This window comes from Centrocercus urophasianus, unplaced genomic scaffold (genome assembly GCF_019232065.1).
Source record: "Centrocercus urophasianus isolate 14NV4802_14NV808 unplaced genomic scaffold, USGS_Curo_1.0 seq_11, whole genome shotgun sequence".
NCBI classification, from domain to species: domain Eukaryota; kingdom Metazoa; phylum Chordata; class Aves; order Galliformes; family Phasianidae; genus Centrocercus; species Centrocercus urophasianus.
In genome coordinates, this window is record NW_024884253.1 from 70,945,038 (window position 1) to 70,971,377 (window position 26,340).

The 26,340-nt window shown below is 37.8% G+C and overlaps 1 long non-coding RNA gene across 2 annotated transcripts in view; it reads left to right on the forward strand.

The window, feature by feature from the left end:
- Positions 1–26,340, forward strand: part of LOC122155007 — a 294,799-nt gene that overhangs the window by 44,750 nt on the left and 223,709 nt on the right. Inside the window, exon 3 of one of the 2 annotated variants that reach the window (XR_006167086.1) lies at positions 22,230–22,302. The exons of the other annotated variant lie outside the window; for it this stretch is intronic. This is a non-coding gene — a long non-coding RNA (uncharacterized LOC122155007). Of the gene's footprint in view, positions 1–22,229; positions 22,303–26,340 lie in introns of those variants that run through there. 2 annotated transcript variants of the gene reach the window in all.

The following is a 26,340-nucleotide window of genomic DNA, read 5'->3' on the forward strand; positions in this document are numbered from 1 at the left end:
ATCCTTATTTTATGGTCAGCCCATTCTAACTGTAAAACCAGGAAATTGCTGTGGTCCCCACATCAGGTCAGGCAAGGATGTAGAGTCTCACTACATTCAGTCTCATATCTATAAGCATTTGTACAGGTTCACTCATAGTTGTGGTTTTAATCTACAGTGTGTTTTATAGACTCTGTGAGAAATATTATTGAAATCAAGCAGGAATTCTTAAAACACAGGAGACTACATAGAAGACCTTAAAAATGCACAAGACCTTATGCATCATTTTTCTGACTCTGTGCCAGTGCTGTGGTTCTTGGACATCATTAGCATACCTATGTGGTGAGGTTACTTTAATCGCCTTCCTTTTGCAGACTTCAAACTATGAGATCACTACTCAAATAACACATCTCTGAATTCTGGGAACCAACCAGTCAGCTTTTTAATTTAGGTAAACAGGGAGACATTGCCACATCTAGTTCACCTTTTGGTTCTTTTGTGGTTGTGTGAGGTGATGTTTTTGCTTTTATTTTAATTCTGTCTTAAGTTCAGGAGAATTTGTTTTGGGGGTTGATACAGTTCTCACCTTATGTACAACCCAGAACCTCATTTCATCCCAGCCTGGGGACATCAGTCAGTACCTGCCCCAGAACTCTTTTAGGTCCTGATTCTCTCTCCTTCTGCCCTGGCTCATAGAGTAGATTTGCTCAGTGGACCTGATCCGCCTCATAGGCATATTCCTCTCTAGCACTAATTCCAGTCTTCTCTCCTGGATGGACCTTCAACTTCTTTTCCAGACCTGTCTCTGTGTATGGCCTCTAAAAGAAGTGGAAACTGTTGCTGGAAGTATTCCTCAGCCATCTTTCTCCACAGTGCTTTCAGTTTTGGGTGTACTGGTTGGGACCACTAATGTATGCAGTGATTTTTCATAAACACACCATTAGAAAATGAAATATGGTCAGTTTGGAAATTTTGTTTTTTTGTCAGTTCAGCATGTATAAGGAAATGCATTATCTAATGTAAATGTGCTGTGTCACCATCTGAGTCACTGTTGCTAGGATTGTTTATATGAACAACAGTCCACAAATTGAATCTGATTTATACTATTGCATTCTAACTGAAGGACGTATGTAGACAAGGAGTAAGATCATCTCTGATTCTAAAGAAACTACTGTTGCTGAGGATTTGAGACTTTCTATTGTATCAGCAAGGCTATGGTGTAGAGCACCACAATTAAGTTAATAACTTACATTAAGAACTCCTTTTCATCTGCTGTGCTGAATCAAACAAACAAACAAAAAGGCAGTATAGCTAGACTCTGGTACTAGGAATGTAAGAGGTGTAAGATCAGTACCCAAGCTAACTAATAAGGTTAAAAAAAGCCCTAAACAACTGATGTGCTCTGCTTCAGGTTAGGATTACACAATTACAGACAGAAGCATTTTCACTTGCGATGATGATCACACTTTTATGTCACAAAATTCAGATCTCACCAAGATGCTCCACAATCACTGTTCAATTATTCTTTAATGTTAGAAGGGACGAAACCAGATTAAGCCTTTCCAGAACAGAGAAAATCCATCTTCTCTCTACCAGGAAGGTGGTGGAGTCACCGTCCCTGGAGATGTTCAGGAAACATGTAGATGTTGCTGTGATGGACATGGTTAGTGGGTAATGATGAGTTGGACTAATTGATTTTAGTAGTCTTTTTTAACCTTAATGATTCTATGATTCTACCAACTCTGATTTATAAATCCTGAAAATATACAATAAAGGAACTAATTCTTTTCACATTTTCAGATGCCTACTTCCATAGTGCATTACATTTCTAAGTTTTTAAAATAAAGTTGGATTGAGAGGGTATGAACAAAATTAGAAAAAAAATAGTCTATATTTTTAAACTACCTGCCAAGATAAGCCTGGTCTCTGAAGCTTAATTTAAGAGTATGCGAATTTTGACAAACATTTTTATTCTTCTCTCTACCCAAGAATTTTACCAATTTATCTAAGGTTTTGAAAAGAGAGGAGGAAAAAAAAGCCACAACAAAGCTTCCAGCAAGTAAGACATTGTGTTTTTGCAGTTCTATTTTTATTTTTAATTGAATTTCAATTGATTGGTGGAAGTGCAATAGAAATAGAAGTCCACTCAATAAAGCAAGTACAGAACCACATCAGAAATGAAACGACAACAACAAAAACCATCAAAGTATTCATTTTACTTTTTGCTAGTGTGTGCATGTGCATTTACCAATGACAGACTTGCCATGTAATTCATTCTCTGTTTTTTTTATCAAGGCTGTCAACTGTGATAGTAATTAGGATAGATTGTAATAGTGAGTTTAATTACCTGGATGCTTGTATATTAGGAAGTGGGTAATGTGCTTAATAATCTCTGTTTGCTTGTGATCAAGTGTTTTGTATTACTTAGAGCTCTAGTTTTTATCTATCATTTTTGAGTGTGATGAGTCCATTTAAACCATTATCCCGGATAGATCTGGAAATAGCCATAAGCAGATCAGGTCTTTAGTTATATTCAGAGTTTTAATTTAACATTAAAAAAAAATCTTTTCTTAGCATTCTGTAGCTGGGAACTCTATTAGCTCTCTTTCACTTGTCAACAATGTGACACAAAGGAGTTTCTGCTCTGTGACTGGATGGATACACAATATTTCTTGTAAAAATCTTAGATACAGTGCTGGTTGTGAACAATACATATAGGCTTTTCTTTTTTAAACCTTTTCTGGGTAGAAAACTTAGAAATATGCCATTCACAGAAAGTAGGAACAAGACCTATATGGCTACAGTAAACAGATATTTAAATGCCTGACAGTTATTTTTTCTCATTCATCCAACTTTAATTATATACTTTAGCCTTTGAAAAATAAATACGCCTCTAGAACAAAGTGAATATGTGTATGTATAAGTGCACTACTGAGTGAAATGTTCACACTTTCACGTAAGTAATGAACCTAATATTCAAGGAGATGTAGAACTAGCAAATTTCAGTTTTGCTGTTTTAAGCTGTATGTAGATATGCAGTTAAGTTCAAATTTGTGACAGTCATTGTGGAAGCAGAGAATGTTCAGTCTTGTGTCATGCAGGCTAACGCTGAAGATGCGGAAGGCAGGGACACTGACCGCTAGAGCTTCCATACGGAGTCCATCTTTTCTCCAAAGGGCTTATAATCTCCATGAGAATCTATTTTAGGAATAGATAAAACTATAAAAGCAGGTAGAATCTGTTTGGATCTAAGCTGGTGCATCCGTGAATTGGACTGAACTGGTTGGGAACTGTGGCTCAGGAACCTCTTCAAACAAGACGTTCGGAAGTGACTGGACCTACAAAACTGCTGGCATCCTGGAAAAAACTCTTCTATTTGATTTGGTACCTTACTATGGATTTAATATAGATTGAAAATCTCTCCAGATATACAAAATTGTTTAGAACTGGGACAGTGTTCTCAACTTTATAATGACTAATCTGAAATTTAACTTTAATTTTTTTTTATTCCATCTATCTTATTGAACTTATTGGTTATTTCAGAGCCTAAAATACTATTTGTTTAAAGAATAAATTTATCAGATGAAGATATGTTAAATACATGTTAAAGAAAAAAATGCTTTTCCATTCAGCAAACTGCTGGATGTGTTCAAATTCTAATCAGCGTGTACTGAGATATATGTTTATTTGCAAGCAAGCAGTCTCTGTATGCCTAAGCTGCTATGAAACCTTACTGAAATTTAAACAGAAACTGGGCCCTGATCCCAGCTAAACCACTGCTGCCAGAAAACAATATACTGAAACATTATACCTAACATCAAATAGTCTTGTTAGCTTTGTGCTTGTAAAATAATTTCTTATCAGTAGTGTCTTTTAAGCCTCCTCCAACTGATTCTGGCTTTAGGAAAGCATCCTTAGATGTTCTCTATTGTGAGTTGTCCCGTGCTTTTCCAGTGTTCAGGCATGCAAAACTAACACCTTACACTTATCTTTTGGTTATGAAATATGTCCAAAGTCATTGAAAAATTGTCATTGAAATGATTTAGTTTCAATGGGCACTCTTCAGTTCCTCAGAAGGGAAAAATAGCAGGTGCTCCACATAGTTCAGCCCCTTCTCCCAAAGGAAAAATCCAAAATGTGTGTTATATTTTCTTTATGGGAAAAAAATTTCTTAGATCAATAGTGAGTAAGGCCAGCTGCAGGTGCTGCTGAAGTTTTTCAGGGAAGATCATGCAGTGAGTAGTGTTCAATAAATTATTATACACTTTTTGCATTGTTTCTTTGATGCCTTTGAATGCAAAAACAAAGCCCGTGGTTGCCTCTATTCGTTTGTTGTTTTTTTCCCCTCCTGTTTACAAATGATTGACTCACCACTCTGTGATCCTAAGGGGTGTACAATCTAACAATGGAGTGAATCAGCCAAAACAGCCATATCCTGCTTTAAAAGAGCAGACCATGCATATTCAGAAACACCTTCAAAAAAGCAAAATGCCTGCGCTGCTGAATGTTAGAGCCACAGGGAAAGGAGCCTGCCTTGTGATAAAAGGCTGGTGATACAGTTTAGTGAGGATTTTAGTATTTCTACTCTGTGTTAGTTGCAAGCTACTGAGACGTCTTGCAGGAAGCAGATATTTTCAGGTACATTTGAATATATGGAAAGTTGGCATAGTCACTGTGAAATCAGATCAAATGCGAAAACTGAGCTACAGTGCAGCAGTAGAGGATAATGAAGACAGAACATTAATTAACCAGTGTTGGTGGTAGGTGGTTAGGAAGGCCATGTGTGATGTGGTTTGGCTTTACGGAAGGAAAATAGTTTTATTTGTGACAACGCAGTTTTATTTTTGCTTTATCTCAACTATATATCATGCAGGATTTTGAAATCTCTGCGCAGTCAAAATACAGCAGTGAATGTGTATATTTGAAATTTTGTATTTCAGTCTCAGTCTGGAATTTCCCCATAGTTTTAAGTAAGTTCTTCTTCTCCTTTCTTTTTGTCTGATAGTAACACTTGCACAGGTTTCACTTTCAGTGCATGTTTTTTTTTTTTTCATTGTGGTTATAGAGTGAATAAATCAACTATGGATCAGATGATCACAGAATCACAAAATCATTAAGAAAAAGTATCATTAATTATTATTAATATAATATAATATAATATATAATATAATATTATTAATTAGCATTAATAATCATTAAGAAAAGACTGCTAAGACCATCTAGTCCCACTACTGATGCATCCCCTCCATGCCCACTAACCCATGTTGCTCAGTGCCATATCTACACATTTCTTGAACATCTCCAGGAATGGTGACTCCACCACCTCTCTGGGCAGTCCTTTCCAGTGTCTCAGATGATTCAGTGGTTTATTGGCATCTCAAGATAATACCAGCTAGAAATTGACAGTGATATCATTCGAACAGGATATCAAAACCAGATATGATAGAGGCACAACATCAATTAAATACAACACATCGTTCACTAATTTCCAATTTTCTTGCACCTTATAAAAATGCTACTGTAAAATGTTTCCCATCAGAATATGAACATTTTATAGAATCAGCAAACAGAAAAGTTAAAAGTGATCTCATTTTGAGGATCTGGATAAACAACACGGTTTTTGAAGATTGATTTCAGACTTTTTATATCTTCTAGAACTAATATTATACATAGGACAATAAACATGTGTTCAACAGAGCGGCACACAGGCTGGACAATGAAAATTTCATCCTTAAAAAGAAGAAGCTCTTCTACTGCTTAGGAATTCGCAAAATAATTTAAATTGAAAATCCGTATTCACCCTTGTAAATTGAGGCTCTTACATAGAAGCCTTTATGAACATACTGGGAAGATGATATCTGAAAATGAATTTGGCCTGTATTCTGGTTCTTGCCATGCTCACGTGCTCCTCCTGGGGAACAGGATGAGACTAAGATGTGTCACTTGCCCACACATTCTGTTTTGCAAGCCATTGGTTTCAACCAATAATGTTGTAAGTAGGTAATATTGTGTTACCTACTTACAATCAGACTGTCAGTCATTCTTCTGGACTCTCAAATCTCTTTTAAGTGTGATTAAGTAGAGAAAACACTTTAGGATGAGCTGTGAGGTCAATGGCTGTCTGACATGTCATATACTATGACAGAAGGTACTTCAATCAGAGCTTTTCACCATGACTGAGTTAGTTTGTAAGGTATACTTACTTATTTGGGGTACAATGGGATTCCATTTCAGCTGCTGGGTAGCACAGTAGAGCTAAATGTTCTGAAAGAACAGAGATCTCAGACTCTAATGATTCCAGAATTGCTGCACGAGAATCTCTTCCTCAAATTGTGTTTAACTGATTTTGTTGTTGTTATTGACCAGCTCCTTACAAGTATCTCCTGCTCAGCACTTCCTGCTTTCTGTTAGTCACAATTTGTAATGAACTGGCTTAGAGATGGATTTACCAGTGGGTTTGTTTCCTTATACAGGCTGAAGTCTCAAGCAGCCTTAAAAGCCTCAGCAGTTCCTTTTCTAATCTTACAAGTAGACATTCTCATCTGTCTTTGTGAAATTGTCTTCTGCAAGAATTTTCTGACTGCAGTTATAGAATCCCTCCTGTGAATCCTACCTTGCAAATCTGTAGTTCTGACCATTCAATTATATATCATTGTCTAACAGATTTAAATTCCAAAACTCTGGTGGAAGTGCAGGAATTATCTTGCACAGAATGTATCATTTTCTATCTGCCTTTATGTACTTAACTTGACTTTTTTTCATCCTGTAGCATTTTATACAGTGAATGTGGGAACGTACAGAATTTTTTGGTCATCTCACTATGAAAAACAATCAATCAAACAAAAAAACCCCTACAACCCAATTAAATAGAATGTCACCTTTCTGTTTTACATCAAAGACAAGAAACTTGAAGAGAAAATGTAGGAGTAAATCCCAGCTTCAGAGTGGCCTGTCTGACTCTAGTTTGCTATTCTACCCTTGCATCCTCCATCTGCTTCTTACAGACATTTCTTCCTTTAAGAAAACATAGTCTCACTCTTTTTTTTTTTTTTTTAAATTTAAATTTTAGCCCAGTCTAGTCACACAAACTCTGCATGAGGTGAAGAGATTCATATCCCTTCTTCTTTTGAACAGTGTAACTGAGGCCACCACTCAGTCAAATCCCTCACGAACTTCTGGCAGCAAACTGAGTTGCGTATTAGTGCCTCTGGCCAATGTGTTGCATTCAGCCAGTACATCTCTTCAGCTTTCTTGATATGGGTCTGTCTCTGAAGAGCCATAATTTAGCCACAATTCTGTCACTCTGCTTCATAACATTTGTCTAGATTGAATTAGCTTCTCTGCAGGTGGTCTGTCTCCAGCTATGCTGTAATGAAATGGAAAGGGGCTGAAAGCAACTGAGCGAACTAATAATTTTTCAGGGAATGAGCAAGGCCAAAGTACTCTCTGAATAGCAGAGCTGGCTCCAAAAATTGCCGACACAAAGACTTTTTTTTTTTTTTTTTTTTTTTACATCAAACTCTTTCACCCTATTGTTTGATTAACCATTGCTAGGAATTTGTGTACATTCAGCCTAGTTCTACTCATTCTCACTTTGAAGTGCACAAGCAAATAACCAAATTTTCATCAAGATCATGAAAAAACAACACTTTTGGGACATCTCACTGCCTCAGTACAGACATTTTCTTTTCCTTCCCTTCCCCTACTTCCTCTCCTTCTCCCCCTCCTTTCTTTCTAACCAATTCTTTTATCTAAGACACAGTCTTAGTCTTTTATTCTAAGAATGGCTCCACTTATGCAAAAAGTGAAAAAAGGTGTTTACAGTCCTTTGAACACATTAATTTGCAGCAGTTTAAAATGAATTTGAACTTCATTCGTAAGCCCATTCTGTGGATAATTTTCTAAAGTAGAGTGCAAATAAAGGTCTTGGTTATGTATCCTGACTATGGATAAGAAATCCAAGACATCCACATTAGGAGAGGAAAAAAACAATGTATTTCTGTTTCAATTTAGCTGTTCAGGCCTCAGATATTTTAGAAGGGATTAAATACTTATTGGAAATTTATCCCCCTGTGTCCTTCAGTTAGCCCTGCACTGCCTATTTGAGTCTTCTTCCATATACATTCCTTCTAGAAAAATAGGAAAATTGAACATGCATAACAAACATCCAGAAAGCTCTTACTCTGTATGCTTCAGATGGACTCAGACTTGTACTGATGTAGCTGTGTCCTGCCAAAACCACCAGCCTCTGCAGGACAGGGTTGGTACCAGGGTATCTAAACAGTGTGTGTATAGTTCTGAGATAAACATGATCTGAGGCATCCATTTCTAATTCTCTACAAAGGATAGAGAATTTAAACTGGTAGCATATTTTCAGTATGTATTCTCTGACCACCAAGATAATGTATGAGAAGTTGGTGCATTGAGGGAATTGCCTTTTCTAGTCCTTCGATGAAAGTCCCCATTGCTTTTCACTTTCCTTTTTAAAGGGAAAGTCTTAGACATCCATGTCAAAACAGGCCTTAAGGCTATGAATCCCACAGGAGATCCTCAAAGATACTTCTCTCCAGCCTAGAATAAAATGTGTATTTTGTAAAAGATGAGGGACTAAAGAGATGTAGCTGTCCTTATTAGCTTCCATTGGTTGACTGCTCGGTGTGCTTCCTTTCAAGTTCCCTCCTTGTGTGGAGTAGTGTCTAGCGTGCTGTGAAGCCTCGAGTTGGAGGCAGAATGATATGAAATGATACTGTGATGTTTCAATTTCACTTGTAAATGTAGCTGACAATGGTACATCTTTTCCTTTCTGAGGCCCAAACTGGTTCATTGAACACCTCAGTGATCTTCAGAGTAGCTCATGCTGTAATGCAGTCCAGTTGTTCAGTAATGTTATGCCTAAGCAGCTTCATTTAGGTTGCAGAAGTCATGTTCACTCACAGACACCCTTACTTCGCTTAACTTGAAAAAATGATAATGCTTGAAACAATATTTCACTGGAGAAATTAATATGAAAGTCAAATGCAGGAGGAGTAACAGATACAAACATACCAGTCAAAAGAGTGGAGATGATTACCTCACAGACTTACTCTTGTGCCCGATTTTTGGTGGGCATGCACATGGTGTGGAGATTAGGTTGTTGGCAACTCTACAGCAACCAAATGGATTAGCACAAATGGCAGTAAAGATTGCTGCGTTATCCTTGTTAGCATAAACCATGTGAAGTCTTGCAGGTAAGGGCAAACATGGCTGAAGACAGCTCTATGCCTTCATGGGATGACTGAGAGCAGAACATGTTCCGTGCTGTATCCCATAGAGCACAGGCTGCTTCGTATGCTCCTCAGGGGAAGAGATGGGGGAAGGAGGGTTTACAGTTGAAATATTCCCTCCATACACCTGCTGCTGGAGTGCCTGTTCGATGCTTGTGTAAATTTCATTGCAAGACTGTACTTAATTACTGGCCTCATTACAAACATTTTCTTAATTCAAAATGTTTTGCAGAGAGAGATGTCAAATTTGACCTCCCAGCTTCTCTGTCAGAATAGTAACCTGTGTTTGATCAGTAATCATTTTGAGGCTGTCAGTTCTGTGCTCCCAGAATGTCATTTCTCTCTTCAATACTTTTATTTTTTTTCTGCTCAAACCCCCTATGGCACAGTGTTTCTATTTATTTATTTATTTGTTTGGCTTTTTCTCTGTAGCTTTTTTTTTAATGTTTCTTGCCTGCATCTCTGAGGCTTCCAAAGCAGTGACAGCGAACACAACTGAATGACAAATGACATCCAGGGCAGTGTGTGTGTTTAGAGTGAGAGTGAGGAGGTCTGATAACGCTTGATACAAAGGGATTTTTCATTTCACAGAGCGGTAGGACACAATGCACATATCTTCCTCTGGGAGAAGTGGGCTTCAAAGCGTTTATTTTAATGCTGGCAAAAATGCTTGTATAGCTAAAACCTTACATTTTCTTTGCAATGGTAACAATTTGCTCCAAAATAAAAAATAAAAGGAAAACAAAACAAAAAACTGCTTTTGACTATGGCAGTTTCTTTGTGCTGAAGCTCTTGAAGGATGCACTGCAGCAGTGATTGCTCTTGTGCTAATGACTGAAACAGGGAAGGACTTAATTTTGTGATGCATAAATATCATTAAAGTCTAATTTATAAACACGATCTTTTCAAGATATAAAGTACCCAATCAGGCCACAGCAATTAGAATTTCTGCGTTGTGGTTTTTTAGTATAAATTCATTATGTATGCCTGCACATTTTCAATCTTATGGTTGCCATTAGGCTGTATTAATGAGAACACAACACTGAGCCTATCTTAGCAACAGCAGCTGTACCAACAAAATCCTCTCCTGAGGAATATTGATTTCCCTTCTTGAATGTACTTAAATAAAGGCTGCTGCTGCTGCAGACATAACTTGCGTGTGCTTCAGTGTTCTGAATATTACTGCACTATTGCCTTTTATTTAAGGGAGAGAATCATTTTGACAGAGATGCTGTCTGAGATGCATAATCTTAATTGGTTATTTAATGATAGCTAAAGTGTAGATAAGCAAGGTTAAGCATTTTTCAAAAATATGCTTTTCCAAGGAGACTATTTCTGCAATTGTATTTTTGACATTAAAAAGTACTAATACTCATCCAAAACAAACAAACAAACAAACAAACAAACCCAGCAGATAAATTTAAAAAAAATAGTAATGGTGTGTAGGAAAGGAGGACACAGAATATCACTAAGCTCCTGGTAGTAGAAATCGGTCTTTTTCCCACTAAAAATCCTTGGATTTTCAGCAAACGTTTCAGACAGGAGACCAAAATGGCTGCTTGTGATTCTCAGTGTTTGCTGCCTTTGGTGCAGGAGACTGTCAGCTGTGCTTACGTTTAAAGATTAGTGAAGAGCTGAGCAAACACAGGATGGCAAAAATTGATAACTCTTCTTGAAAATGAAGTCTATGCACTTGTCCCACTGGCATTTGTAACACTCCTTGCTCTGCATACAGCAAGAGCATGTACTGTTTTATCTGAATATAACTTCAAGGGTCTGAAAAGTGCCTTGCATTTCAATGTGAATTAAACACCTCCCCCTGAGAAGCATGCTATGCTTCCACACAGGTGTTAGGAGGTAAGATCAGGAAGATCTGTATTACTCAGCAAATGAAAAACATTGTTTCAGATGTGCTGAAGGGGACATCATCCCAACAGTGGCATTTACATGTGCCCATTCTGATAGCTATGCATATGTGAAAAGTTAAAAAAAAATTGCTGCTTCTTGCTTTGGCCCAATCTGTAGGAATAGTCAGACTGAGAAGTGGCTCCTAAAGCAAATAGCTGTAGTGATACTCTCAGTCCAAGATTTTCAGCATGATCGGAGCAGCCTTGTGGCATTTCAAGTGCTGAAGTGCTGCTGTCCACAGTGGCCCACTTGAGCTCTCATCAGCAGGTTAAATAGATGGTCAGCAGGAACATCAGTGCCAGAGTGAGAGCATGAAGAGAGTCGTGGCCTCTGCCGTGTGGCGGTGGAAAGCAGGGGATAGAGTACAAAGTGCAGGACAAGAATCTTTGCTACTGGTTGCAGTTACATGCTCAGGATTTCAGCACAGTTAACAGGGATTCAAAGTAGCCACTCTGATGATGGTAAATCATGCTTAGGTTCCGTGGTGGGATGCTCTTTGTTTTATATCTTTGTGCTTTATTTTGTTTCTAATCATAGGCGGTGGTTAATTGCTTGCAGAGGCTGAGGATTTCTTGTCCTGACAGTTTTGTGCTGGGTTGTGTGGAGTCTTCTGAAGGAGAGACTGACCCTCCACAGGGAGCAACCATGCATAGCTGGGGGGTACCCTTACTGAGAATGGAGTTGGGCCAGCAGAGCGCTGGGAGACAGCAAAGAGCCCAGAAGCCTACAGCAGAGCAGACAGTGGAAGACAGCTAGGAAAAACATGGAGCAGAAAAAGCCAAGCCCCAGGGGTCTTCAGATTTTCTTCCGCTGTAGAGACCCAGAGGGGTCTGTACAAACCTCACTACAGTGTAAACCTCTATTCAAAAAGCAACTGAGTTATTGAACTAAAACCTGGTGAGCAGGGGAGACTTTTTTTTATAAAATATTTTTGCTTCTAATTAGTCTTATTCTGAGCTTCCTCTGTTTTAAAATTTTTATTCTTGCTCGTGTTGTGAGGCAGCCTTTCTCTAGAGCTTGCACAATACAGCATGGCTCTTAGGGCAGCTGCTCTGAGAAGCAGGTGCTGACAAACCCACATCCAGGTACTGGCCAACCAGTGCAACTCTTAATGACATCCAGGCAATCTGGTTCCAGCTGCAGAAGGAGCAGGATATCAGATGAGGAAACAAAATATTAAACTTATTAAGGCACTATGTGTGAGTTACTGGCCTAACCAGTCATTACTAGTTCAGGCAAATCTACAAATGTAAATTTGATTTAAAACATTATAGCTTTTACTTCTTCATTTATCTCTTCCCCAGTGTCTTCTGCATGAATTTCTCAATTTCCAGTCGATACACAATATCTGTATCTGTTTGAAACAGAGGTTAAATTTTGTTTGAATTTTAAATAGTTGCCTTCTGGGGATGATTTGAGACTGCGTCTATTTTTACTTTCTATTAATAACTGGGCCAAGACCTATTGATTCCACTGTGCTTTCATTTAGGACACAGAACTTTATTGTTCTGTAAATTAAACAATGGAAGTCAGTATATGACGGTTTTACAGAACTTTTGTTTTTAAATTGAATAGTAAAATATTGGCTCTGACATTTGATGCTGAGCTGTCAAGGCTTGGCTCATTTTGCAGGAACCTTCTGATTTTTTTCTGTTAAACTACTTATAGTGTCAGTGATTTCTGAACTTTTTCTTTAAAACTAACTACAATAGAAACTTGTGTGCCACCTTATATTTTTCACTCCTGTTTGGTGCAATTGGGAGTTCTTTCTTTGCAATTTTTAGTGCACAATTTTCCTGCAGTTTTCCTGAGTTTGGCTCAGTTTTGCTCCTTGAGCCACATCGGTGATTAAATATTATTAAATGAAACTTTCAAGAATGAGATGAAGAGATAGGTCTGTTAAGAGGACCAATGAGGAGAATGCAGGTAGGAGAAAAAGTAGCAGGTGGATTTGTAGTATTTCATCAGATGGAAGTAAAGTACTGTAAATTAGAGAACTGAATTTTCAGTAATTCCAAAGAGGAAAATACATTTTTGCTAGCCTATTTATCCAAATACCTTCAAGACAAACAAACAAGAAAACAAAACATAATGCAAGCAAGTCTTATGAGATCATTCTCTCCAGAGCAAGCATATAAAATGAGCAGTGGATGATTGAGATGACACAGTAATTTGTCCAAGGAAAATCTGGGCTTCATATCTTCCAGTGTGGTCAACCTAGAGGTAGAAATGATGTATGGCAGCACATTGGAGATACACAAATGCATTATGGATTATTAAAAAAATATGTATTTTCCTTGCTAGTTGATGTGCACATCCAGATTCAAAACCAGGCCCAACTGGGGGAGGCCTAGTTTTCCTTGTGGTACAAACCTTTAGGTCTTTTCGTTCTCTCTTCTTACTAGGGAAATGATTCTACATGAGATCAGTGATCTTCATAAGACCAGAGATCAAAAAACAACAAATGTATCTGTGTCATCTGAAGTAGTTGCTATACATTTTCAAGGACATTCCATATAGCACAGAGTGGGGAAAATGGATGAAATATGTTCTACTGTGCAGCCATAACAAAATTCCTGTTCATTGCTGTACCTGTACCTTCAAGGAATCAATACTTTTCATTAAAGAGGAGTCATTAATTCATTTTATATAGAAACCTTAGGAGACAAGTTATAAGGCTTTCTTTGAAGCAAACTAAAATGTTTCATTGCATCCCCTTAGATCTATGTGAATTCAGTTTGCCAGTCCCATGATGGAGTTTTTTTTAACAACTCTGAGAGCTGACACTGTTATTCATTTTATTAAATTAATTGTGCCTGTTCCAGTTTTTATGTTTTCCAGCATTTAAACAATACAGTAAATATGAAGTGAAAATGAAGGAAAGTATTGTGATGCTGTTATTTTCATTAGAATACCTTTATGTCCTGGAGCATGTTTTGGATGTTTCTACTCATAACATAAAAAGGGTGAACTCTGCAGTAACTCTCATTGTACTTCGGAAAAATGTGAATTCATTCTTATGAAACATTGAGAGGGTTGTCTGTTCTGAAGACTATTTATACTCATAAACAACTCTCTGTGTCGTTTTACAGTCAGTTCATTTTTTCTCTTCTTTCTTGTCCTAGTCCTTCCTTGTTCTTCATTCAAATATAGCCAGTATGCCCATGAATAATCTCAGCTCTGTGTAGGCCACTAAACTGTTCTTTTCCCCTTAAAACTACATGTATCTATAAATACATTTTTTTCTATTTATTTTAGTGCTTGGAAGTTGCCATATTGAACCAGATATGTGTGAATGGCCTGTTTTAGATAACTACAAGTCTTAGATGCTTCAGAAGATAGAATCCATCAGTGTACAGGCAGAGCATAGCTCATCTGCTGCTTCCTTCCCCATTACGATTTGGCAGGCCTTTTCTAGTGGTTATAAAAGGGAGTAAGGCCAGAGGCAAAATCTAATAACTCTTTCTGGGTTTCACGTATACTCATTCAAATAAGTTCTATGTATTAGCACCTTAACAGTCTGAAATAATATGGGGTAATTGTCTCATTTTCCTTTCCCTCTTGAAATCTGTTGTCACAGCTATAAACGGGAAGTCTCTTGGCACATGGAATTCTTACTTATTTTTAGACATGGAATGGAAGATTAATTTGTTTTTCACAGTAATATGGCACAGATCACAGAGAATGTAAATGCTTTCACAGCATTATAAGGGCTGGAAGAGATCTCTGGAGATCATCAAGTCCAACCCTCTGCTAAAACTGGCTCCCTACAGTAGGTTACACAGGAAAGTGTCCAAGCAGGTTTGGAGTATCTCCAGAGGAGACTCCACAACCTCTCTCAGTAGCCCGTCTCAGTGCTCTGTCACCCTCACAGTAATCTGAAGTTCTTTCTCATATTTTTATGGAACTTCCTGTGTTGCAGTTTGTGCCCATTATCCCTTGTCTTGTTGCTGGGCAAAGCTGAAAAAAGTCTGGCCTTAGAATTACTGATAAAATCCCCTCTTAGTCTTCTCTTCCCCAGGCTGAACAGTCCCAGGTCTCTCAGCCTTTCCTCATAAAGGAGATGCTCCAGGCCCCTCATCATTTCTGTGATCCTCTACTGAAATCTTTCCAGCAGTTTCCTATCTACCTTGAACTGAGAAGCCGAGAACTGGACACAGTACTCCAAGCTCAAAGCTTTCTTCCTAGGTCTGATAAATCAGTATATTGGGATGTTCTTCCTCTTCTCTGTCAGATTCTGATCTCTAGTCAGTCATGTCTTCTATCATAAACACCATCCCATGCTAATGAAAAATAAAGACCTGTGTTCACATAAATGAGAGAAATATTTGTTTATGGATGTTTGTAACATGAAATTTCCTGTATTTTCCACTACTGATGTTTATATAACTAATTTGGCTTTGGATCTAATTCCTTGCAGTTTTAATATTAATAGTATTTCTTTCATAAAGGATTGGCTGCAGATAGAGGGGGAAGGGTAGGTTTATTACTGCTTCTGTAGGAGGGACTGGCTGTACTCTGCTTTTCAGAGAATGTGGTGTTAAGAGTGAAAATTGAGACAGGGATTTATTCTGCCACACAACGGTGAATAGGAGACTGCTGAGAAAGATAAGAGAGCAGATGTGCTTATTACACATGTGCTCAAGCCTCAATACAATGGGAAGAAGGACATTATGTGTACATCCAAAGGTGCAAGTTTGTTTACCAAAAAAAAAAAATAATCTGGCTTACTGTGCATTTTCTCCATTTCTTTATTTTCAGTTGTAATAGCTGATAAAGTCTTTGTCAGGTATATTTGTTTTAAAGAAAAGACAATTACAGAGAAGTCAGTGACTTTCTAGCTCTTGTGATTTGTAGACTACTGGATATTTTCCAAGGATTTTTTTTTTTTTTTCCTAAGAATATCAGAAACGTAAATTTGTGTGTAGCATCTTTTGTTTTGTTACTCATGGGAATTCATGGTTGGATCCCCAGATCACAGATTAGACTGTAATGCAGAAACAGAGCTCTAGAATTGATGTGACTTTTATTCCATGCAATTAGATGAGGGCTGCTCTGAAAGTAATGCTTCCTACTTTATTATATCAGCCCATCAGTGGATGTTGGCAGTATGGCAGAAGAGGTTGAACCTTCCCATCAATATCCTGTTACATGTTGCTGCAGTCTGACAGAATGGCATCTGACATGGAAGTGTGTATGAAGCAAAGCTGTGGCACTGAATTCCTCCATGAAGAAAAAATGGCTCCCACTGACATTCATCGATGCTTGCTGAATGCTTATGGATACCAAACAGTGAACGTGAGCACTGTGAGGCAGCAGGCAGTGTGTCTCAGCAGTGGTGACAGTGACTTGAAAGACAAGCCATGTTCCAGACTGACATGCTCAGCTGTCACACCACAAAATGAAGCGTGCTTTGATCAGCTTATTTGTGCAAATTGTCTAACAGCTGTGAAGATACTGAAAAATAGTATTTAGTAGCTGAGAATTTGCTCCATCAGTTAGTGTTCTTGTGCTCTTTATATCTGTTATAACTTTCACAAAAATAAGTAGGGGGCATTACTTTTGGAGTGATTTATGTATTTCTTCTCTTCAGAATTTCATGTAGAGGTGATAAAGGCACTGACAGAAATGTATCTGTCCAAAAGGAGACTAAGGCTGAACTCAAATTTGTAATCCTAAGAAATAATCTTTGGCAGTTTATCCCAAATGATAATCCTGATTAATTGATGACATTTTTTTTAAGCGTTAAAATATTTTTGTTTGTTTGCTTGTTTTTTAATATATAACTATATATCAGGTTTATGTAAGATTTTACATTTTACTGAAAATCAGGTTTTGATTTCATCATCAAAGATTATTTTTTGTTTCTGTTTGCTATTTTTTTTTTTTTCCCAGAAAGAGCAAATAGAAATGTTTCCTATCCAGCTGTAGATAAAGCTTTCAAAACATTTGTAGTATTTCCTAAAAGTAGATGATAGAACGTACCAAGCCTTCCCATAGCACCATGAACTCTGGGAAAACATTAAAGAAAATCACTGAAGGGAAAAACAAAAAATCTAGGCGCTAGAATTGGCTATTTAGCAAGGAATTGGCTTGCACTTTCTATCTATTGATTTCCTTATCTCAGTCCTCTGAAAGCTAACTGATCTGAGCCCTCAAGATAGAAGGATGCAAGAAAGAGGCAAGCCAAAAATTAGGTGTTACAGGTGTATGGGGCTGCTGAATCATGGCCTGAAGCTCTGATTGATCACCTGAGGCAAGCACTGAGTCAGCCATGGGAGCACAGGTGAAGGCAATTCAGCTGTGCTGCAGGGGCTGGAGCCTGGCTGCACCCCTCCTAGACCCACTTAAGAACTGACTACCGGGGGGAAGGGTCTCTTTTGGGGAGCCACTCCACTGCAGTTTATTACACAAGCCCAGGATTGGGTGAGTGTTTTCTTTTCCTTACTCTGGTATCATAATTACATCGGACAAACTCCTGGATATACTGTACTATCTGTATATTCATTGATTGTACAACAGGCAACCTTTCATCTTCCAGTACAGAACTGTTTTGGCATCTTTAAGAAATTAGCTTTTTAAAAATTTATTTATTTACTTATTACTTCACAGTGTGAAAAAGCAAGAATCTTCAATGTAGGTGGTAGCAATAGAGAAGAAATATGAAAAAGTCTGGAATCCAATATATGTGAACATTCTTTGTGCTGTATTTTCTAACATCTCCCCTAGAATTAGAAATATTGTCGTTCATGTGCTCTATCACTATTTTGTCCTGCTTAAACTTCCATGCTAGAAAACAAATTTATCATCCAAGATGGCCTGACATGGATATTAAAAGCGAAAGTTTGTGTCCTTTTTTTTTTTTTTTTTTTCATATTAAATATTCCGTGATTACTTTGCTGTTTGTTTTAGTAACTCAATGGTTATATAGAGCCCACTCAGTTTTACAGTTTACAAGTAAATATGATGTGATTGCTCTTGCTCATGAATTGAGTCTATCTGTTGTTTGAATCTAGCTATTGAGTCTGTATGAATCTACTATTCTTTAACAGTGTTGGAAGACTACTGATTCCTTTTGTTTGTTTGTAGTCCTGAAAGGTTGTTTTGTTGTAGAAATATGAACATTATTTTACAATTATTGTTTTTCTTTGTCACATTCATTCAGTAAGAGAGCAAATAATTTATCACAGTATGTGAGTAAGTAGTAGTCGAGGTAATATGTTGTAAGATACACATGTACAGAAGTTTTCATCACAGTATATGGAGTTATTCCTAAGTATACCTCCATATCTGTAGAAATACGTTCCTGTGATCATTTTTATGGTTGTAAAATTTGTTGTAGACAAACTGAACTGATATGTACATTTTTTGTTGCTGAAGTCGTGTTGGTAACTAATTCTAAGTGTCTTTTTGTATAATTACTTAAAGAATAGCATTTGTATAAGTAATGACTGCTTTCAGCTTCCTTTATCTGTAAAGACAGCTGGGTTTTGGGTTGGTGCCCATTCCCCTGGAAGTGATTTCTTGTAAGGTTTTTCTTGAAGCTTCTTGCTATTTTCTGTCATGGATACAGTTGGTGATTCTCTGGAAAGTGTAGTAAAAAGATGATGACAAATATTGAAAAGATGAGAATATAAAATTACAATTTGTGATGTATTTTAATGACTGTTATAAATATGACTTCCCCTCTCAGTTCTATACTTTATGAAACAAAATATTTTTTTCTTGCATTCTTATAAAGTCTTGGGATTCTTGGGATAGAAGACCTAAACAGACAAAATTGATGTTTTTCTTTTTTCTATCAAAAGAAAGTATTGCAGAATTTTTAGGGGTAAAATCTTGTCAAAATTGGACCCAACATTATTGAAATGCAGTTAACCTGCACTGATATATATATATATATTACTATTTTCTTCTCTCACTCAATCCAAGAGAGAAAGATTCCTGAAAAAAAAATACAGATTAAATCCAAAATGGTGTGGGAATAAAGAAATTAGAGATACACAAACTTGTAAAGGAGAGACAGTTAAGGATACTTAAGACTGCTGTGAAATATTCATATGAGTAAATTAATCTCTGCATGAAATCTTTGTGTTAATTTTGCTGTAATTCAGGAGAGGTGAAAAGCTGAGTAATCATGGCGGTAGTTCAGGTGCTTTAGGGTTACTGAGCAGCCATTTCAAGGGAAAGACAGATGAACTGTAGAGTCCTCAGAAGCAATAGAAGCAGAATTCTTAGCAGAATCATAGGATCATAGAATGCCTTGGGCTGGAAGGGGCTCCAAGGATCACAAAGCTCCAACCCCCCTGCTATAGGCAGGGCCACCAACGTCCAGATCCGTTTGGTCTGGAGATAGACCAGACTGCCAACCTGGGAATGGGGTATCCACAGCCTCTTTGGGCAATTTGTAATTTTGTGTTTCCTGGCTCGAGTCAGCTGAGTGTATCTGGTTCTAGCAGAGGACCAGTTTATACATGTTTTAGCATAGTGTCACTCAAGGGGTGAGGAGAAATGGCAAATTGTGTTACAGCCTCAGGACTTTTCTGACCTCCTTCTTGTCAAAAATATGTGGAAGTGAGTGATATTATTTGTTGATCATTTTAAGTTTTTGGAGCCTCCAAAATTAACTGAAAGAATGAGAACTGCTCAAGATGAGCACTGAAGTCAATGTCAGCGCTAGTTGCATTTGTTTTGCTTACAAAATGAGTGTTTATTAAAAACCATGCAGCAAAAGCAGTTCTGATTGCCATCCGGTACAACTTGTATTTAGTAACGTTTTTCTTTTTTCTTTCATGGTTAATTTTGTAGAGGTGTTGGGTTTTTTTTTGTTTGTTGTTGTTGTTTTTGTTTTTATATATTTCTTCACTTATGGTCACCTAGGTTTTGCAAGAGATCTGCCTCTGGCCTGCATTTCAACTGTGTTTGCATATAACACTACTGCTGTTGAATTTAGAGCTTACTGAAATGGAGGAAAATCATGCTCAGTTTTCTTCCAGTACTTACTACAATATTAAGACCAAGTATGAAACGCTTAGTACTGTCTCCAGATTAAAGTTGTTTTGGAATTTTATGTTTAGTAAATAATCACAAGAAGATGGTTTATTAACCTAGACCATTCAATTTGCTGTATAACTTACTGAATCTTGAAGCTACAATTTGGATTTCTTTTTTCAAAACAATTTTGGAAGTCCCACTGATTTCACGTGTAGGGTAGAGAAAACAGCCACAGGCATCCACACCTGTATGTGAGCCGATGATCTGTCTCTCTGCAAATGATCTCTAGTTAACAGAGGATTCGTGATTACTGTTCCTTTTACGCCTATTTAAAGTGTCTTAGTCCTTTTACTAATGGACTTATTTTACTCTACTAGCAGTTTTGCTTTTTGTTACTGAGTTACATTGGGCTGCCTATGTAAACCTGCTCACAGCTGAATCAATAAGTTAAAGCAGTGTGTAAGAGCAATATATTCAACAGTGCTGAACGCCTTTGTTAATTTTCTAATAGTGGACAAAAACATCAAAGAGGTGTGCTGTTTAAAACATGACGCTAATTATCTTTTACTTGGCCACTGTATGCCATTATTTTAAAGAATGTCATCTATCTCCATATGCGGGGGCACTTTACATGGGAGCAATTGGTGAAGTAATTTTGGCTGGGCTGCATTAGAACAGTCCCTTTGGATCTCAAAACCAGGACATTGTTCTACTGACCTTCTAACTGAGGTCAGTCTGATTTCTGACATTGACCTCGGTCAAAGAAAGAGATCTGGCTTTTGGTAAATAACTCCAGCTTCTACTGAGATATTCACATTTGAGATGAAAAGTCATCATATTCTTAGATGCAATAAGCACTGATTTGGTGTAGAGGAGTTCAGATTAAAATAGGAATACAGATCTTTACACTGGAACAGACAAGCCCAGAGGCTAACAAAAGGTGCAACTGCTAAAATTGCACTATTAGTTTAACTAAAAGGAATTTCAGCTTATATTCGTCTGAATGTCTGTACTGTAATAGATGATATTGCAAGGTCATTCATAAAAGGCTGCCACCAACATAAAAATTATCAGCTAAAATGATTAGGAAGCAACATTCCTGTGTCAAAATATATGCTAAAAGTATTGGCAAGGATGAATCCACACCACTTTTCTGTAGTCTTTACTCACTTCACTCAGCCTTCATCTACTCAGAATTTAAAATCAGTTGAAGAAAGTAAGAGGCAAATGAAACTGTGAAAAATATTTTCTGAATATCTATAATTTAAAATAAAATTTGACTTCTGTTGTACTAATTCTTGTTTTCTTAACTTTGAAACAATTCTCAGCATAACTATCAGCAATGAAATAGGAAATGTTTACAAACTCGGCCCTTTAACAGTGATCTGCAGTGATAAGCACATTTCAGAATCCCCAGATATTTTTTAAAAGGTTATACATGCTAAGAGATTTTTTTAATTCCCGGGTTTTGCAAAATGGACTGCTGATCTATGATAGTCATTTGTTTCATCAAATCGTAGTATTTTCATATTTTTATTAGACTTTTTGATATCTGTTTCTCTTTTGCAGTCCCTGCCAAAGGCAGAAAATGTATTTCTCCATCCATGAGGTATATTTGAAGTCCATACCAATTAAGTGCCTTTTTTGAGCTACTTAGCTTTCTTCCTCTTTCTATTGATTTAAAAGCTGACAGTGTTAAATATCCTCAGAAAAATTAGGCTGCATGTTTTAGTAACATTTCTGTATATGTATTCCCCTCTGCATTACTTAGTCGATATTTTTTTCACTTCCTGTAGCAAGCCATTGCAGGCTGTTAACAGTTGCTATGTTTACTTTAGAGAAAGCAATAATTCAGAGTAGGACAAGATGTTTAATCTTTGTGCTTTCCATAGAAGCTTGTAAAATTCTTTTAGCAACACTTTTTTTGGGAACTGTTAGGCAAATGTCCTACCAAATGTGTAAGTATAGGTATTTTTAAGAAGGTAAAGCCACATGAAGAATGTGATTTATGCACTTCTAGAAGCCAAAATGTAATATGAGGGAATAAAATAAGAGCTCCTCTAACTGAAGTGCATTTTTCTGTAGGTCAACAAGCAAACTGTGGGGTGACAAGGATTGAGGGGGTGTCACCAGTGAAGAAGCTGAGGGCAGTAGTCAGGTAAACTTAATGTCTGTTTTCATAGGGAACACACAGAGTTTTGGTTCTCTTCAAAAGCTCTCCTGATAGACAGTTCAGATATCTTTTTCCATTAGCCCAGTATCCCAGGATGTCTGCATATACTCCTTCCAGCCTCCACTGAATCTGTGTTTCTGTGTCAGTATTTGCATGAAGTGAAATTTACTTGGCTGCTGCTAACCTGGATTAATGTATTATTATCCTCTGCTTTTCATTAGCTCACTCTCCAGTTAGTTGGTTTGGTTCTTCCTTAACATAGTTCAGTGGAATGAATTTGAGCTAATGAGTATTCAGAAAAATATTTACGTGGTAGACCACAGCACAATAACCCCAGCGAGCACTGAGATGGCCCAGAGCTGTGAGTGGGGGAGATGAATGTTTAATTCAGATCAGCTCATAACTGATAGAAAATAGAGGAGGAACCTCTATTTTTCTCTGGGTTAGTCAGCATTTGTTCAGGCCTCCTTATGTGATCCAGAGACTGAGCAATGAAGTCTCTTGTTCCAGTACTTCTCTCTTATAAAGAAGGCTTAATTACTTCTCCCAATTACCCAATGTGCCATTTATTTTTATAGAAATCTGTAATTGCCAATGGATCAAGGATAGTACTGTTGGAAGATACCAACATCCTTCAGCATAAGAATGCTTAATAGACTAACCTGTATCACAGCTGAAACTTTGTGAAATTTGATTATAGGTTATTCAGTCTCCTCTGTCCAGTGAAGAAGTTTTTAATAGCTGGAAGACTAGCAGAATTCAGTTAATTTTTGTCTGTGTTAAGCTACAGTTTCAGAAAAACTGTGCCAGGACTTTTGGAGTTTTATATATGTTAATGTGGAATAAAAGTTACTTGTGCTTCAAAAGCCAAATTTTTATTCAGCAGCAGTGCACTTGTAAGTGCTACACATTAATGGTTAATTTTTAGAAGCCTGCTACAAAAATTTATGTCTCAAAGGAATTTTGCTTTTGTTTTTCAGTCTTGAAAATTGATAAGAGGCAGTAGTCCTGAGGCCTGGGGTTTATACTCAGGCAGAGTACGTCATCAGTCCTTCTCAAAATGGCTGGAGAAGGCTTATGAACATTTCCTATTCCTGGGTTTCTAAAATGGCTTTTATAGTTTGCCAGCAGTGAAAGAAATGAATCAGACAACTGAGAATATTTTATACCTTCTTGCCTTTGAGAAAAGTCTTAATGTGACTAGGATGACTAGAATCACTTGGGTGTTATGAGCAATCTGAATACAAGAAGCATTTAAGGTGTTTGTTTTCTTATTAAATTCATTCATTTTCCCAAATGTTAAGATAAGGAAGGATTAGACAACTGTATCTTTGTAAGTAATGTTTTTAATAAAAACTTCCTGGTCTGGTTCACCCCTCTGATTATTATCCCGTACTGATAGGCTGCGATGATATTGCTGAGAGAAACGTGAGAGCCATCAAAAGGGACTTCAGGGCAGTGGGGCAGTTGGTGGAGCAGGCGTACAGGTGGTAGTGAGGAATACTGAGAAAACCAGGAAAACCCATTTCATAAAAACAGGGCTGAGAGGCTGGTGCAATCACAGGAATTTTTATTTATTCATTCGTTTATTTACAGTGGGGTGGTTTACTCAGCATCTGGCATCGTGGTTGCTGATGAGTCTGATGGGTTGCAAAGGGGGAAAATGGATCCAAGCCCAGGAGTTTGCAGGGCTAGTTGAGAGGGTTTTAAACTAGATGTGAAGAGGGAAGGGAATAAAACCAGGCTTGTTGAAGATGAGTACGGGGGAATTATGACAGGATTGGAGTTCACAATTTAATGCTCACAAACAGAGAAGGACTGATGAGAGTTGTGGAGATTGGGAGCTGTCTTGGGCAGAGCAACCATGAAATGGTAGAGTTCTATAATCTTGGTGAAGTCAGGAGGGAAGTTATGAAAACTGCTACCTTGGACTTCCTGAGGGTGGACTTTGAACTGTTCAGGAAACTGGTAGGAAGGATCTGTTGGGAGACAGCCCTGAAGGGTACGGGAGCCCAGGAAGGCTGGTCACTCCTCAAGATGGAAGTCTTAGAGACACAGGAGCAGGCAATCTCCCTGTGCTGTAACATGAGACATCAGGGAAGGACACTAGCATGGAGAAACCAGGGAACTTCTTCTGAGGCTCCGGGAGAAAAAGAGAGTATCTACTGTGGAAGAAGGGACAGGCAATTTGGGGACGGTACAAAGAAGTTATTAGGATATGCAGGAAGAAAATTAGAAAGGCAAAAGCCCAGCTTGAACTCAACCTGGCCACTGTGGTAAAAGGAAGCAAAACTTTTATTTAAAAAAAAAAAAAACAACAGTAAGAGGAGGGCTAAGGAAAATCAGGAGGCAGGAAATGTAACCACTAAGAATAAGGAAAAGACAGACGTTCTCAATGCCTTCCTTACATCTATCTTTAAAAGTCAGACCAATTAACCCCTGGGTATCTTCAGAGTACCAGTTCTGGACAAGCTGGATTGCTGGGCTGAGGCCAATGGGGTGAAGATCAGCAAGACCAAACAAGCCAGGTGCTGCTCTTGGTGGTAGGTGGATGATTGAACTGGATTATCTTGGAGGTCTTTTCCAGCCTTGGTGATTCTACAACTCTTTTAATAATATTGACGTTCTGCACAATTTGTATGCATTGCAGCTATCTGCAAGTATACACATCAGACCTGCAATGAAAAATAAAATCCTTATTCATAACTGCAAGTTCTGCTTGTTTATCAGCAAAACTGAAAATAAGCAAAAGCCAGGATTTGATGGAACAAAAAGGAACAGATCTCAATTTAAAATATTATGGAACCATAATTATTTTGAAGTGCTTACCTCAGACTCATGTTACAATATTATCAAGAGGCAAGAAAAGCATGATAGCACTATTTCTATCATAAATTAGTAACAAGCCTGCAGCTGTGTAGCTCATTAAAAACTGTATCATTTAGGGATATTTTGAAAACACAGAGGTCCATTAAAAAGACTGGCAGTGTACAGTTGTCAAACAGATATGCAATTATTGTCATAATATTGCCATCAATTGGATGGGAGAAATTACATGATGAACTGAGAAGCTGCTTTATATCCTTTTGAGATTTCTGAGCACAATTTTCCCTTTTTTCAGACCAGCCATCATCCATCTTTGAATCTTCAAATGTGAGGTCTCAGAGTGTTTGCTGTGAAACTCCATTCCAAATATAACTTTTTCACTCCTGTTTCCACTTTCTTACCAGAAATCTGCAGCCATTTATGCTACCCTGTCCAGTCTCAGAGATTTCGTTGCCAAATAAAAATCTAAAAACATATTTCCCTGACACCCATGCCATTCTCCAGAGATATTCTTGTCTTTCCATGCTGAATTTGATGGGGATAATCAAAGGCGGGAATACTGCATCTCTCCTCTATGAGACTGGGAAAATACCTGCAGTGTCTGACACTCCATAACACAGCTCTCATGGCTAGTGCAAGTTATCCATGTGTTTAGCTCTGAATTCACATGATTATTTTCAAAAGACATTAACACTGAGCTTGTTAGCTCTGCCCAGGCATTTGACAACAGCTGCCTGAGCTGTTGCTCACACTCCCACTGTGGTTTGTGCATGTGGCTTAAAGGCAAACCTTCCTTGGGCCTATCCAGGGCTCCGTTTTCTGCCTCACAGGAAGCTGAGGCATGCTTCATGCACTTTCCTCTGTCTTAGTTTCTTGTTGGCATAAACTGCCTCATGGCAAGCAAAACACACACTGGTGCCTAACTGACATCTACCTCCTGCACTGCAGTGTTAAGAAGTTGCTTGTAATAGATGAGACTGGGATGGGTCAAGAGGGCAACAGGGCAGGGGGAAATCACCTGGTAGCTGAGGGAAGCATTAGGAACCTGAAGACAAGTGGCAACGTTGCTCTTATAATCTTAAGCTGCCTGCCTTTTCTCTCCATTATGCCCTCCTATGCTTTCCTGCTCATTCTCAGTGTACAGGACTTCTATGTGTGACTCCAATATCCTTCCCTCTCCAGGGCTCAACCTTTCTC